The sequence below is a fragment of the Amblyomma mixtum genome, chromosome 10, assembly GCF_055824585.1.
Source record: "Amblyomma mixtum isolate Tamu chromosome 10, ASM5582458v1, whole genome shotgun sequence".
Classification (NCBI taxonomy): Eukaryota; Metazoa; Arthropoda; class Arachnida; order Ixodida; family Ixodidae; genus Amblyomma; species Amblyomma mixtum.
In genome coordinates, this window is record NC_143021.1 from 145,224,721 (window position 1) to 145,239,399 (window position 14,679).

The following is a 14,679-nucleotide window of genomic DNA, read 5'->3' on the forward strand; positions in this document are numbered from 1 at the left end:
CCCTGCCACGAGCTAAACTCTAACTTAACTAGGAAGTTTATGCTGCACGAAACGCGATATCTATTGCAACCTCCCCGAACATTCTGCGACAAACGTTTGAGCTTTGAGCATCGGCGGTGGATCCTTTGATATGTCGCTGGGCTGCTGACCCCAAAGATGCGGGTGCGATCGCGGCCTTGGCGTTTGAATTTCGATGTCGGCCGTATTGTGGACGGATCTTGCTCTTGTATTTAGCTTTGAACAGTGAAGAGAAGAGAAGATTTGTGGGCCAAAGTCCGTCGGACATCCGTTTCAGATGCGAACGTCCGCTACTGTGCGCAACCCAATTTGAATGTCCATCGGTCGTACACCGAACGTCCATAATCGAAAATTAGCGAAGTCCACTGGTAGTAAACCATCGGAGGCCCTGCTGATTTTCGCTTTCGGGCGTCCACCACTCGCGAATTGGCGGAATCCTGCGGATTCACTCTTTTAGACGTATGAGTCGGTCCGGCGCGGTATGATCCTCTGATCATCCGCTGTAAATATCTGCGCCTTTGACATTTTTTAAGTGCATATGTACGAGTTTTCGTTGTAAAACGGACAGTTACATGCGTCAAATACAAAACCTAGCTCTGCAACCATACAGTTTCTACACATTCAAACAATTGAAAACACGCTGTTACAAACGGGCTGGCGGCTGGCGGACGCCTGCCAACGGGTCGGCGGCGGAGCCCGCTGGAACGAAACGAGACGGGTAGCTGGAGCAGAAAGAACCAGGTTTATTTCGTGGCTTTGGTTTTTATAGCCAGTTAAAAAAACGAGAAGGAGAGGAAAGGGAAGCTGTGCTTGGCCATGACGCCGTGTGATAAGATGAGCAGGGCGAATGAGGGCACACGTGACGCTGACGAAGCAGTAAGCTGCTCGTAGCACGCGCATTACTTTTGCGCTCCAGCCAGCAACAGCCACTGCCAAAGCCGGTCCAGTGGTGGCGCGTGTCGCTGGCGTCGCTCTTTCTCGCGGCGGGAAGAGTACGGAGTGGAAGCGGTGAGTCCGATTAGTTTATTCTTTAGCACAGTCTTCGCGCCTAATTTGGGCCTTCCTTTGATGTGCAGATTTTGGATGCGTAGCTGTAGTCAAACTAGCTAGGAGCTGGTGGGAAAAGGCAAGAAACTTGCGTTGGTTTCGTTTTTTCTTTCCGTTAGCCGACTGACGTTCGTTTCTGCAATTTTCTGCCGTCTCGCTCCCTCTTCGACTTCTGTAGTGTATGGTAGGGAACCGCATGTGCCCAGCTAACAAAGTGGCTTGCCTTTGTCATTGATAGGACATACCTTACTTAGCTGGTTTATGGTTTTCAGGGATTTAACGTCCTAAAGCGACTCAGGCTGTGAGAGACACTGTAGTGGAGGGCTGCAGATAATTTCGTCCTGGGGTTCTTTAACGTGCACTTCCATCGCACAGTATACAGACCTCTAGTGTTTTTCCTCCACTGGAGCGCAACTGCGGCGGCCTTGCCCTGCTTAGATGTTATAATTCATTGTCTACCAAGGAATCCAGCGAAGAGTACATCTGGCTGCTTCACGGATTTGTCTCTTCTTTCACTGGAAATTTTTTCCATAGGTTAATTTACCACCTGTCGTGCTGTTGAAAAGTTATATTTATTATTCCTTTTATGTTTCTTACAGGCCCCTGATGGGGCATTAAGTAATGTAGATTTTAGGCAAAACATTATGACTGAAAGCAAAAAATATTAGCAATGGTGTCTGATAAATTACAGTCAACCTTTCGTTAGTATTTAGCCACTTGACTCATGATTTTTGCATTCTGTGTGCTGCTATGCTAGCACCTACCATTTATTTTTTCATTTCAATTACTAATAAGAAAAGAGTGGCCATGACAAAACATGAACTGCCAGAGACTAATTTTTAATTCAGGAAATTAGAGTACCGAATGCCATATTTGTTTCAGTTATATATTTTTGCTTGATTCTCTTTCCCAATTTCTAGACTTCAAGCAGCACAATATCCGACTACGCAACATCTTCCACTTGACACAGCACCAACATGGAGATATGCTAAACAAACTATGTGAAGTGCTTCCAAGCCAAGCAATCATCACCAAGCCCCTGCTTCTCAGTGAACCGTTCACTTCAGTGGATGACCTGCTCAAGTTCAACGTAAGTTCAACGTAAGGCGCTCTGTCTCGTCTTTCTTTCTTCTCCTGTGTGTGTGTGTGTATGGTTTGGCGCCTTTGATTTTAATGATGAATAACTACCAACTAGCCCAACAACAAGTTCTTCTAAGTTAGACAAAGAAAACTTTGCACGTCTGGTGAGCGTTCATATTAACGGGTCATGCAAGATATAAAGAGCAAATTACCATGAACTCTTTTGACACAGACAAAAAAAATTGGAGGCTTGAGGCTTGTCAAGGTTAAGCCCAGTGGATGCGAAGCATGTTAAGCAGCTGCCTCAGTGTGGATGGGGCTAAGTAACGGAGACGTGGTTTTAGGTTATTAACGTCCTTAGCGTTTGGAGGCATCTTGACCGCATACACGCCCGGCGCAAAGACGCTGGCGCGGTTGCGGGCACAGAGACTGACGCGACGGCGGGCGCGCGCCGCTTCATCCCTGGCGTGACGTCACATATCACGTGATGCAGCGATGGTGGCGCCGCCGCCGCGTCGCGCGCGACGGCGCGAACCGAAGCGTGGAGGTCTCCGCCGGGCGACGTCCGACGGCACGATATAAGGTCCCATCTGCAGCCGGTGTGACGTCATCACGTGACGTCACATCATGTGATCTCACTTCAAGGTCCATGGTGGCCACCGCCGGGCGTCGCGCGAAGGCCGGAAACCTACGTTAATATGCTTCGCATAAAAAAGATTACAAGGATGCTGCTGCGAACTGCTCTTTTCATCTGTCAAGCACATCAAATATTTATAGTTCATTCCTTGAGACTAATGGATGAGTTCAAATGGTGCCGTTTTGGACAAAGAATGCTGTATCATGGGACAAATATTCAAGATGCATATGGTAGGTTTGCACATGGGTAGCATATTTATAGCAAAGAATCATTTCTTCTGAAAATTTTAAGAGATCACTCGGTAAAGGCAGCAGCAACTGCAGTAGCAGCCCTCCTGGCCTTGCCTCTGTCGAACTGATTTGCAGTAATGTGTCTACTTTAGGCCTTGTCCGACTATTCGAACACATGCTCCTGTTAAATGCAAAATCTAGCATGCATCAGGAATGATTCACCACAGGAGTCAAATTTTAGTGTGACTATTGCCAAAAGTTTCATTGTGCACAGTAAGAGCTTACTGAATGCTAGAACTGCACAAACTGCATGCCTATGAGAATTTACTTTCATGTTCATCAATTATTTTGGTGCTATGCATCCCTTTACATTAGCAGCTCCTCAAGCAACAATGCCTTCTATAGGAAGACATCTAATACACAATCTATTTTTCCTCTTCATTGAACCTCACAGTTTACTTAATAATTAACAGTGCTATCGTTAATTCACAATGGGCCTTCTTCCAGCAGCCCGCATTTTTAACTTCAATAACAGTTCTATTGGGCCTAGTTGGCTATTTACCTCATAGTGTAAAATAGGTGTGGTCTGTTCGTGCCTAGTTTTATACTTCCCATTGCATGCTAGTTGCTTGCCCCATCTGGCCTTGTAAGTGTGCTATGGTGCATTGGGACGAGCGAACCATCGCTACATCTTAGCGAATAGCTTTGCAAGCAACAGGATGATTTTAAGCGTCCATTCTTGAGAGACGTCGGCACATTCTGTCTCCGAAGAGGGTGACAGTGCAGTGCGTTTTCAACAGCGTCACCCCACTACGTACATTGCAAGACAAAAGACCATGTCCACGCACTTATCTTCAATCAAACCGTTCCTATATGAGCTGAGAACAACCATCACACTGAAACTTGCTTATCTAATCTAGCCACCTGATTTTTTACTGGTCCCTGCTGTCCTTACCTTATTTTGGAATCGATTTATTTAGATTCAGGAAGCATGTGTGGCGTCATTTACGTTGCAAAACTGGTCTTAGCCATTCCTTTTCTTGAAGGCCTGTCCTTGATGTGCCGGAATGCCCCAGAGCGGGCACGAAGAGGACTATTGTGCCGTCGAGCGTGACCCTGTGGAGGCTAACCTCCTCGAATAGGTCACGGTGGCACCGCCACTGGCACTGGAAAATGCAAGAACACATACATGTACAAATACCTTTATTTCAACATCAGGGATGTTAGGAGTACACCCAAAAATCCTATGACTGGCTTGACAGAGGGGCGCACCCCCGTACATAAAAACCGGCAGCAACACAACCCGGACAGAACAATAAAAAAAGAGTGCAGTACATAGGTAAACATCATATTCAGTAAAGATTAGTGAACATCCTCTTGCAATAATATTTATTTATTTATTTGTACCTCAAAGGCCCCATTTAAGGGGTATTACATGAGGAGGTGGAATACTCAGCAGAACATTTCTTCGATGGATGATTTGAATGATAAGTTGGTCAGATCCACGATGGCGTTTGGCAGGTCATTCCAGTCCCTTGCTGCATGAACAAAAAATGATGACAGATGCGCAGAAGTGCGGGCAGGGGGAGGATAGACGGCCTTCGTGTGGTTTGTGCGATTGGAGATGCGATGAGCGGGGCTGATAATGGAGTTAAGCAATGGATAATAGAACTCATGAAACAGACACAGTCCGGAAATTTTTCGGCGGTTCGCTAAGGTGGTGAGATGAGCATTGCTTTTGAGTTCAGTTACACTTACATGATAAGAATAGGCTGAGAAAATGAAACGAGCTGAGCGATTTTGCACAGATTCGAGAGTAATGGAAAGGTTATTTTGATGAGGGTCCCAGACCGCGCATGCATATTCTAATTTGGAACGAATAAGTGTTAAATAAACAACGGATTTCACTGATGGGGGTGCTAGTCGCAGGGTTCGTCGAAAATAACCAAGGACGCGATTTGCCTCGTTTGTAACCTGAGATATATGAAAAGACCAATTTAGATCAGATGTCAAATGGATGCCTAAATACTTGTAAGTTGATACTGAAGAGATTTCTACATTCCCGTTAGATATCTTGAAGATGGTTGTGAATGACGTCGGTGGAATGATAGAAGAGATTTTTTTTTTTCACATTTGAGGACATTAGCCATGTATTACAGCAGGTTAGTACGTGCTGAATGTCAGACTGGAGAAGCAAAGTGTCAACGCTGTTAGTTATAGGCCGGTAGATAGCGGAATCATCAGCGAACATGCGAATGTTAGAACATATGTTAACAGGCAAATCATTAATATATATGAGAAAAAGGAGGCCCAAGACGGTGCCTTGAGGTACCCCAGACATAACTGAGGAATAATATGAACATTTATTAGCAAAAACAAATTGCTGTCGATTAGTGAGAAAGCTGCATATCCAATTAAAGACAGATTTGTTAAGATTGAGACGTGAAAGTTTTAGGAATAGTCGTTTGTGAGGAACTTTATCAAAAGCTTTTTCAAATCGAGGAAGAGGGTGTCAATAGGAATGTTACTGTCAGTGCTAGAGGTGAGGTCATTAATAAAAAGGGCTAATTGTGTTTCGCAAGATAAACCTTTTAGGAAGCCATAGATAAGTGAAGTCGGCAAGATTAACACGAAACGATCAAAGACACTGAAAAATGGAAAATGAATAACAATCACAAAAGAAAACGGGATAAATGAGGCAAAACTTGCAGTAAGACAAAAAAAAAACCGTACCGATGGGTCCTTAGGGCTCATTGCGCCGATTAAGAAGAGTTGGAATTATATGTCGCAGCATTTGATGACCATAATTAGTACGGAAAATATGGGCGTAGACCCTAGCCGGTACGCTGGACTAACCGTTGACCACCGCCGGTCATGCAAGAGTCAGGAAGGCCGCCTGTGTCACATCTTTGGAAGCTTGAAAGCTTGCAATAGCTTCTTCTGGATGATCAGGGTGGACCTGCAGAAGTCTGCCTCGGAGCTCTGCCTCGTGACGGAAAGCGACGGCACGTACAGTCGGGGACAAAAGTCTCCGTACCACGTGTTCCTCAAAAGAAGCTTATAACTCTACTATCAGACAGCGGCTGGAGACCGTACTTGTGGAGATGAAAGAACAACAATTTAACTTTTACCTCCACAAGTGTGGTCTCCAGCCGCCGACTAATAGCAGAGCTATCGGCTTCGTTAGAGGAACACGTGTTCCGGAGACTTTTGTCCCCGACTGTACCTCACGGAGATGGCCACGGTCAACGAGAAGGTGTTGGAGTGGTTATACATCTACCGACTACTGGCCGGGCATCACTGCGTTGTTGAAGCGACCATCAACACGAAAGCCTCGCCGAGCTTCAAGAACTCATGAGCAGAGCGATTCGAGATAGCCGAGGGCTGAACAGGATCACGCTGTCATCACCGCAACCCAGGCAGCGGATTTCATTGAATCACATCGCAGAGGCCATTGCCTCTCTGGCGCGGCTGGAGTCGCTCTCGTTGTACGGGGATATGCAAGGCGTTTTCCTGGCCAATCTGGCACCGATGGTGGCCGGCACTGCTTCCTTGACAGTCTTCCGTACTTCCGACATGCATGTGCACAATCTGGCCGTCAATATCTTCGGAGAAGGGCTGTTCGAAAACATGAGCATCACGAAGCTATCACTTCACACAAAGGTTCTTGACGGCGGGAGTCGGTGCTACGGCCCAGACAACCTGGATCTCTGCCTTGCTACATACCTACGGACAAATACTGAAAATAACGGATCTATGGGGTAGCTCGTAGGTCGACATCTGGTCTATCTGCCGGGTCCTGTCGGAGAACGCGGTGCTGACAAGGCTAGACCTACGCGTTTCCACGCTAAAGTTAGCCTACGTCATCCCAATACAGTCCCCTCTAAACAGCAGCAAGACGCCTCACTTCAGCCTCACGTACAACTTCATCAAACACAAAAGAGAGGTCTGCAGTGAAGACAGAGATTCTGTGAACGTTCAGCCTGCTATGCAGTACTGCCAACGGTGTCAGAAAGCCCTCTCCGAAGTAACCGAGCACGTGGCACGCTGGATAGCGGCACTGCTGACCGACGGAACGTCCCTGAAAGAACTTACATCCTCAATGTGGGGTTTTTGTCTCTTAGAATGCATAGGATTCCTGCAAGCAATGGCCAGGAACAAGAATATGAAGCAGCTCACCATTAATGATCTGCATCGTAACGCTTTACATATGTGCAGCTCTGTCGCTGAAAGTGAGGCTCAGAAAAGGGTCCTGGTCAACGGCAAGAACACCGTCATCTACCCAAAGACACTCCGTCTAGGAGGGGCCAGTTTCAACCTGTGCCTTTCAGCATCCTCCAAGCTGCTGTTAGAAAAGTGACCACAACCAGTAACCTCATGGATGTCTAGCTGCAAGTCTTCTCGATTCTGTGCGTCAGCGGTGAAACGGAACCAGCATCAACAGACATTGTTTAGATGATAGAAAGGTCGCATTGTATCCAAGAGCTGACACTGAGTATTCAGTGCGAGTGCTGTAACAACTGCTAGAATCTATGCGCACACGGTATATGACTCTCAGCGTCCATTTCGCGAGACGAGGCTACTTTGACATGGCACCCTTGGCCAGGCTTCTGCACAGAAGTCACACCCTGCGCGCGTTCTTCTTGAAACCGGAGGGCAGTAACGGTTTCACAAAGTTTGTCAGGGAGCTCTTGCAGCCCGAATTTGAAACAACTACACCCTGCACAGCATGAAGTTTTTCTACGAGGGCAGCGAGATGATGAACGAGCGTCTGGCCATACAAGACATTGTGCACAGGAACTGGTCCTTGCAAAAGCGCGCTGCTGGCTACGTCACCGGAACTAGGGTCACGTATACAGCAGAGGCCTTTTAGAAGGTCTCAGGGTCCTCCGCACTGATTGAGGAGCTTCAATCGGTGGCGCTCATCGAGGAAGCTCGAGCGAAGCAAGTGGTTGCTGAGAGCGCCCTCCGACTGTCGAACTTCACTGAGTTCATGCAACTCGCAGGCGCGGTGTTTCATTCGGTAGAGTGCAATCCCAACGAGGACGGGAAAAAGCAGCTGGCTGACTTGCCCAAACTCTGCCTCCGTCACATACGGCAGTTCTTGCGCCTGAGCGACGTTCTCGGATTCCTGCAGTAAAACAGAGAACAGTCTAGTCACCGTCCCATCGAAATCACCACATGCAGTTTTTTTTTTCATTCTTTTTCACGTGTTTTTAGTTCGCGTTTCCTGTGTTCATGTTTCGTGCTTAGTTTGTGTTTCTCGTTCATATAGTCAAAACGTGTACAAACGTGGGTGTTGACAAAATGGTTCGACTTAATCTGCAGACAACACAGCGAACTATGAAAGGAAAAATGATCGGCGTAACAGCAAGAGATAGGAACAATGCAGAGTTGGTCAGGCAACAAATGCGAGTTAGTTAACCAGTGTCGATATCAAGAAGAAACCTTGTCATGATCACAAGGCAACATAACTCGTGGGCGTTAAGTGTTAACTGGAGATATATGACAGAAGCCTTTGTCCTGCAGTAGGCACAGTTTAGCTGATCATGATGATGATGGCGATGATATAGTAAAAAAAACGGTGATTTGTATTGGATTATTGGGGTTTAACGTCCCAAAGTGACTCAGTTTATGAGGGACGCCGTAGTGAAGGACTCCGAAAATTTCGACCACCTGGGGTTCTTTAACGTGCACTGACATCGCACGGTACACGGGCCTCTAGAATTTCGCCTTCATCGAAATTTAGCCGCCGCAGCCGGGATCGAACCCGCGTCTTTGGGGTCAGCAGCCGAGCGCCGTAACGACTGAGCCATCGCGGCGGGGACGATGATTTATATCCCATTTGTGATAGAGAAGACATAATTAAGCATTCGCATTATCAGACGTGGCGGTAAAGTGGTTCGCGCTTGTCTCTTGTCCCAGTGTTTTGCGCTGTTCCGTCACAATTGGTATGGTGCAGCGTTCGTTTGAGTGTGAGCGTATATATGTTAGAGTCACTGGATAATCATCCAATGACTTTAATATATGTGGGTTGGGAACGCCACCCACTGGCTCCGGGACGCCAAGTTTGGGGGCAGACTCATTAGCGCGCTCATTTGCAAGGTTGCCTTCATGCCTAGGATTCCATAAAATGACTCGTTGTGGTGGTGCTGGTATTTTACACAGTATGTGGACGGAAGTTGAAGGTTCGGAGCTTTTACGGAAGACTTTGTATGCTATTTGAGAACTTCGTCCACATTGTTATGTTATCCCAGCAGTCGCAGTTTGGTGCTATTACCGTGTCGTCGTAGGCGTAGCTCTGCCTTGACATCTATTCAGCGTTTTGTGTGTAGTGTTTAGATGAGTCTTGGTGAGGTTATGATATGCCTCTAAGATGCGCATGCTACCTTCTTTCCTTGAGTTTTAGATTATGTGGAGACGCCTGTGATGAGATGTGTTCTTTGTTTTGTTTGAGTCTGCAAAAGGTGTATGCTGTGCATCGCCTTGATGTCTTGCTGCAGTTGTAAGCCAAGCTGAAAATTTTGTCCTGTTCGTAAGGGTTTGCTATAAAGCATGGGTCTGCTGTTTGCAGACCCATGCATGGGTATAGGTAAGGGGTCTGCTGTTTGCATGGAACGAGCGTGAATGGGAGCTTTGATTACAAGTAGCTTGGATTTAGTGGGCGCTCAGGTGAGGCTACGGATTGCATGTAATATTTTTATAGTGTTGGATGCTGTTTTTACACTATCCTATCCATCACCAGGAGTTCCAGTGGTGGACAAGAGTGGGCGATCATTGTGATATAGTGCGTGTAAAAGTTTTGAGGTGTTTTTCAGTAGTATAGGTAGCGATTAACGGCGATGTTCAATAGAGTGTGTGATAAAAAAGATTCTCCTGGAGCGCCGTGATTGGTTAAATGGATTGTGGTTGTTTTAAGGGTTCATTCGCTGTGCGAGGGAGTAGGAATCCTTGCACGTATATTCATGCACGTGTGCTGCGGTTTGTTGTTTACGTAGCTTGATACAACTCAGGCTGTCCAACCAATCACTGGTGTAGATGATTTGTCATGACATCGCGGTAATCCTTGTTAACTCTAGTAGGGCTTGCGGAACAGGGGATAGGTGATATGAGAAGGAGATCACGCCATATAACCCCCTATGTTATGTAGATCGGTCGACACCATTGCTTGGAGAGCCTGCTCTAAGAGGGATTGCTCGCTTCTTGCTTTAGTTGTATACGAATGCAGTGTCGATAGAATGTGGTCTTGTCTGATGTTGTCAAAGGCTTTTTGTATGCCTAGCGCGTGTTTTTTTTTTGTTCGGCGGTGTGTTCGTGTATCTAATTGTTAGGACGGTTTCTTCAAGGTGGAGTTCTATGTCACGCTGCAAAAAGCGGGGTGATTACCCCAATAAAGCGTTTATAGTCGTCTCTAGCTTGGTGTTTTTTCTCGCAGTAATGATTTTTTCACTGCGCTTTTTTGGGAATTTGGCTTCAGGTGCACCTGACTGCTGTAGCAGCACGCGCCCCTAGTGTCTTTGCCGAAACAGACAGATTAAGGAGGTAGGAGGGGCTTTCCGGCATTGTGTATGCTGACGACGTAGGCCATTTAGGTGGTAGCATTCGAGATGTACACTGGTAATCAGGCATCTGCAGGGGAGAGGTGGCCAGGCTTGAATTGCGGTTTATAGATAAAAAAAATCATGCTTTATGTCGTTCAGTAAATGGTCTCGCGAAAACACCAATTGTAGATAACCATAAATATCTGAGTGTGAATCAGTGAAGACAAGAAAAGAAGTTTGTTGACAATGTGTTGCAGAATCCGAGCGGCTGTGAAGAGCAAAAGCGGCAAAAATGTATTGAACAGGATGAGGCGCCTATTCGATGCATATAAAAAAACAGGAAATGATCTCTCGGATTATATAACCGAATGCAAAATTATCCAACCGTCTCTCGAGCGAGCATGCCATATCGGGCTAGTTTGTGGTTCATGGCGGAAATTACAAATTTTTAGACAAGCACAGAACACTACCAAGCAGGCTTCATTATTGAGTTCCTTGACTTCAAAGCGCTGACTTCAACAAAGTTGAAGTGTTCGGTTTTCCTCTGTGCTTGTCTAAAAAGTGGCGTTCTTTTTCTGTTTTTCGATGCCGTTCCTTAAGGATGGTCCCATCCAACATTCTCTAGATCACGCAGGTATCCAAACCCCCCCCCCCCCCCCCCCCTCCCCGAAATCAAGTTCAACCGCTACCCCTCCCGCCAGCTAGAAGATATCCTTGGGCCCCTCCCCCCCCAAAAATAAATCCTGCCTACGTGCCTGCTATAGATGAAAATAATAAGCGATATTCATGTGACATCATGGGCGCCGTTTTGGTCTGCGCGTAACTTCAGCAGTGAAGGCCGGAGGAGTGGCGATAGACCCAGACACGTCAATGGCCTTTTTCCACGTTACATTTACCACAAGCTGACAGCGGCTGTGAACTCTGTGAATACAGCTGAGCTGTTTGGTGCGCTTTTTAACTGCGGCAGCAGTGTGCAAAAAAAAAGTTTAAAATAAACAGCAAAGAAAAAATTGCGAAGCAGTGAAAATGAGCATAAGTAGACTGAATTATTGGTTAAAAAAATTGGCGGGGGCTTAGCTTTGGTTAAGCCTAGTAGGTTGCGAAAGCAGATGTTTTATACTGCATATGCAGCGCCCCTAGTGGGAAGTACGCGGCGCGCCGTGCCAGTCGGCTGCCGCTACCCGACGAGCCGAGCTGGTAGCCCGGCTCTCGCTTCTAGTATGACGTCACGCCATAACGTCACTAGCGCCTCTAGCGGAAGGAGCGCGGCGCGCCGTGCCAAGCGGCCGCCGTTACGCGACGTGCCGAGTTGGTAGCCCGTCTCTTGCTCCTGGTATGACGTCAAGCTGGGACGTCACTAGGCATGGTATGACGTCAGCGGTCATTCTAAAGGTCAAACGTGCCAAGTGGCCGCCGTTACCCGACGAGTCGAGTTGGTAGCCCGTCTCTCGCTCCTGGTATGACGTCTAGCTGTGACGTCACTAGGCATGGTATGACGTCAGCGGTCATTCTAAAGGTCAAACGTGCCAAGTGGCAGCCGTTACCCGACGAGTCGAGTTGGTAGCCCGTCTCTCGCTCCTGGTATGACGTCAAGCTGTGACGTCACTAGGCATGGTATGACGTCAGCGGTCATTCTAAAGGTCAAACGTGCCAAGTGGCCGCCGTTACCCGACGAGTCGAGTTGGTAGCCCGTCTCTGGCTCCTGGTATGACGTCAAGCTGTGACGTCACTAGGCATGGTATGGCGTCAGGGGTCATTCTAAAGGTCAAACGTGCCAAGCGGCCACTGTTACCCGACGAGTCGAGTTGGTAGCCCGTCTCTCGCTCCTGGTATGAAGTCACGCTGTGACGTCACTAGGCATGGTATGACGTCAGGGGTGATTCTAAAGGTCAAACGTACCAAGCGGCCGCGGTTACCCGACGACTCGAGTTGGTAGCCCGGCTCTCGCTCCTGGTATGACGTCACGCTGTGACGTAACTAGGCATGGTTTGACGTCAGGGGTCATTCTAAAGGTTAAACGTGCCAAGCGGCAGCCGTTACCCGACGAGTCCAGTTGGTAGCCCGGCTCTCGCTCCTGGTATGATGTCACGCCATAACGTCACAGCGCCTCTAGCGGAAGGAGCGCGGCGCGCCGTGCCAAGCGGCCACCATTACGCGACGAGCCGAGTTGGTAGCCCGTCTCTCTCTCTCTCTCTCTCCTGGTATGACGTCACGCTGTGACGTCACTAGGCATGGTATGACGTCAGGGGTCATTCTGAAGGTTAAACGTGCCAAGTGGCCGCCGCTACGCCAAAGGCCGTTCTTGGGAGTAGTATTGCTTTCGCAATAAAAATTCTAGAAATGGTAAAGGAAACTAGGCGCGCTAATGATAAGACCGTAATAAGCGAAAGGGCTTTAAAGGTGCTCTACAGTTGGATAACGTTCAAGAAAACAGGGGAGAATGCCCTTCCCCAATGGCGTCGACCGATTTTCGTATGACGTGCCAGGTGAGATGGAATTTATGAGTGAATAATTGCGACGTCGTGAGCTTTGGTGGACGACACCACAGGCTGGAGTGCTTCCTTTAACGTATGCATTTGCCGTTGCGCTCTAGAGCTGTGCCGACTATCGGGTTAGATAGCACGTGAAAAACAGTGGGAGCCTCAAACCTCTATCCATGCACCCCTGTTAATAGGTTGTAGCATATTGTCACACTTCGCTTGTAATGAATCGTGACTTGCATATAAAGGGAGCGCACGCTGGAAGATGTATGGATAAATAATTTTAGCGCATCCCATGCACCCAACTGCTTCTCGAGCATGGCCTCACAAGCATCGCAACCAAAAAAAAAATGTCTCCCAGCGTAAGCAATACTCTGTGCCACTAATTGCGGGTAGCGTGCGATGCGCGCGGGGCATCATTTTAATTTGGAACGCTTTAATTTTGTACTGAATATAGTACGCAGATTAATAAAAACTGGTCTTTCAAGATTCTTTAATATGAAATGATCAGCGCTACGCGAATGCCGTTTTGAAGATGGGTTATGCGACAAGGTGAACAGCGACAAAGCTTTCATTGAGATATATAAAACAGTCACATAAATTGAAGATTTCTCCTCTTTCATCGACATACAGGCCGCAGTTATGAGCAAGACGCTTGCAGACGACAGCGCGAAACTAGTCACTATCATGACCAACACTGTGTATTATGTTCAAGACTGGTCACATTGCTGTAATCTTGTTTTCTTCAACCTAAAGGTTGCCCATTGCTCTCCCACGTAAGCCAGAGCTACAGATTGCGTCGTAGTACGAAATATCCTAATTATGTCTTTCTGCTAGACTGACATCCATAGTATTTTACCAAAACTCATGTCGATTACAGTTTCAATGACGGCACCGAATGTAAGATAGTGGCGTGAACTGAAACTTGGTTAAATCCTTCTGTTACCATATCCAAATGATTTGCTGCTTACCTAAACCGATTTCTTCCGTCACGATCATTGGAATAGGTGTGGCGGCGTCGTCGCAAATATCATTGGGTCAAATGATGTTCTGCTACCCTGCCGTGTAAACGTCCCCTCAAGTTTTGAGATCGCATTTGTCCGTTCTTACACCTTTGGAAGCTTGAGTACTCATGCTCTTCAGACGCCTTAAAGAAGTTGTCCTTTCCCTCGAGTCCGTCCAAAGTATGAAGGCAAGGTCTCTGTATTCTTATTAGTCATATCATACAAGTGTTAAGGTACTGATAACCAAGGGCAACCTGCCCGGCATTGAATCCGGCCGGAAAATGTCCGGAGTTTGCCTCTTCCACAGGTTCGATCATTCACCTCTGGGTCATTCCGTTATCACCCCTGCACACCACCTTTCACTTCGCGTCAGCGAACTGAAAGCCGTCCGTCCCTTCCGAGCGCACTTCTCCGCATCTCAGCTTCACTCAGACTGTGAGGTATACTGGAACAACTTCCATCGATTTCGTTATCCTCTCTGCTCCTTCATCGTTCGGGACAGCGCATCCTTATGTAATGCCCCCGGACAGCCTTTGCGGTTCTAGCAAATAGATAAATATGAGAACGCGATTGTGACCGTTCATTTACTAGTTATTATAATGAATCAGTAAATTTCGTAACCACAGTGGTTAGCGCACCTGT

General features: G+C 47.3%; 1 pseudogene; it reads left to right on the forward strand.

Moving 5' to 3' along the window:
• The first annotated feature begins 5,833 nt into the window (after nucleotides 1–5,833).
• On the forward strand, nucleotides 5,834–8,184 carry LOC149327199 (uncharacterized; annotated as a pseudogene).
• The last annotated feature ends 6,495 nt before the right edge of the window (nucleotides 8,185–14,679 follow it).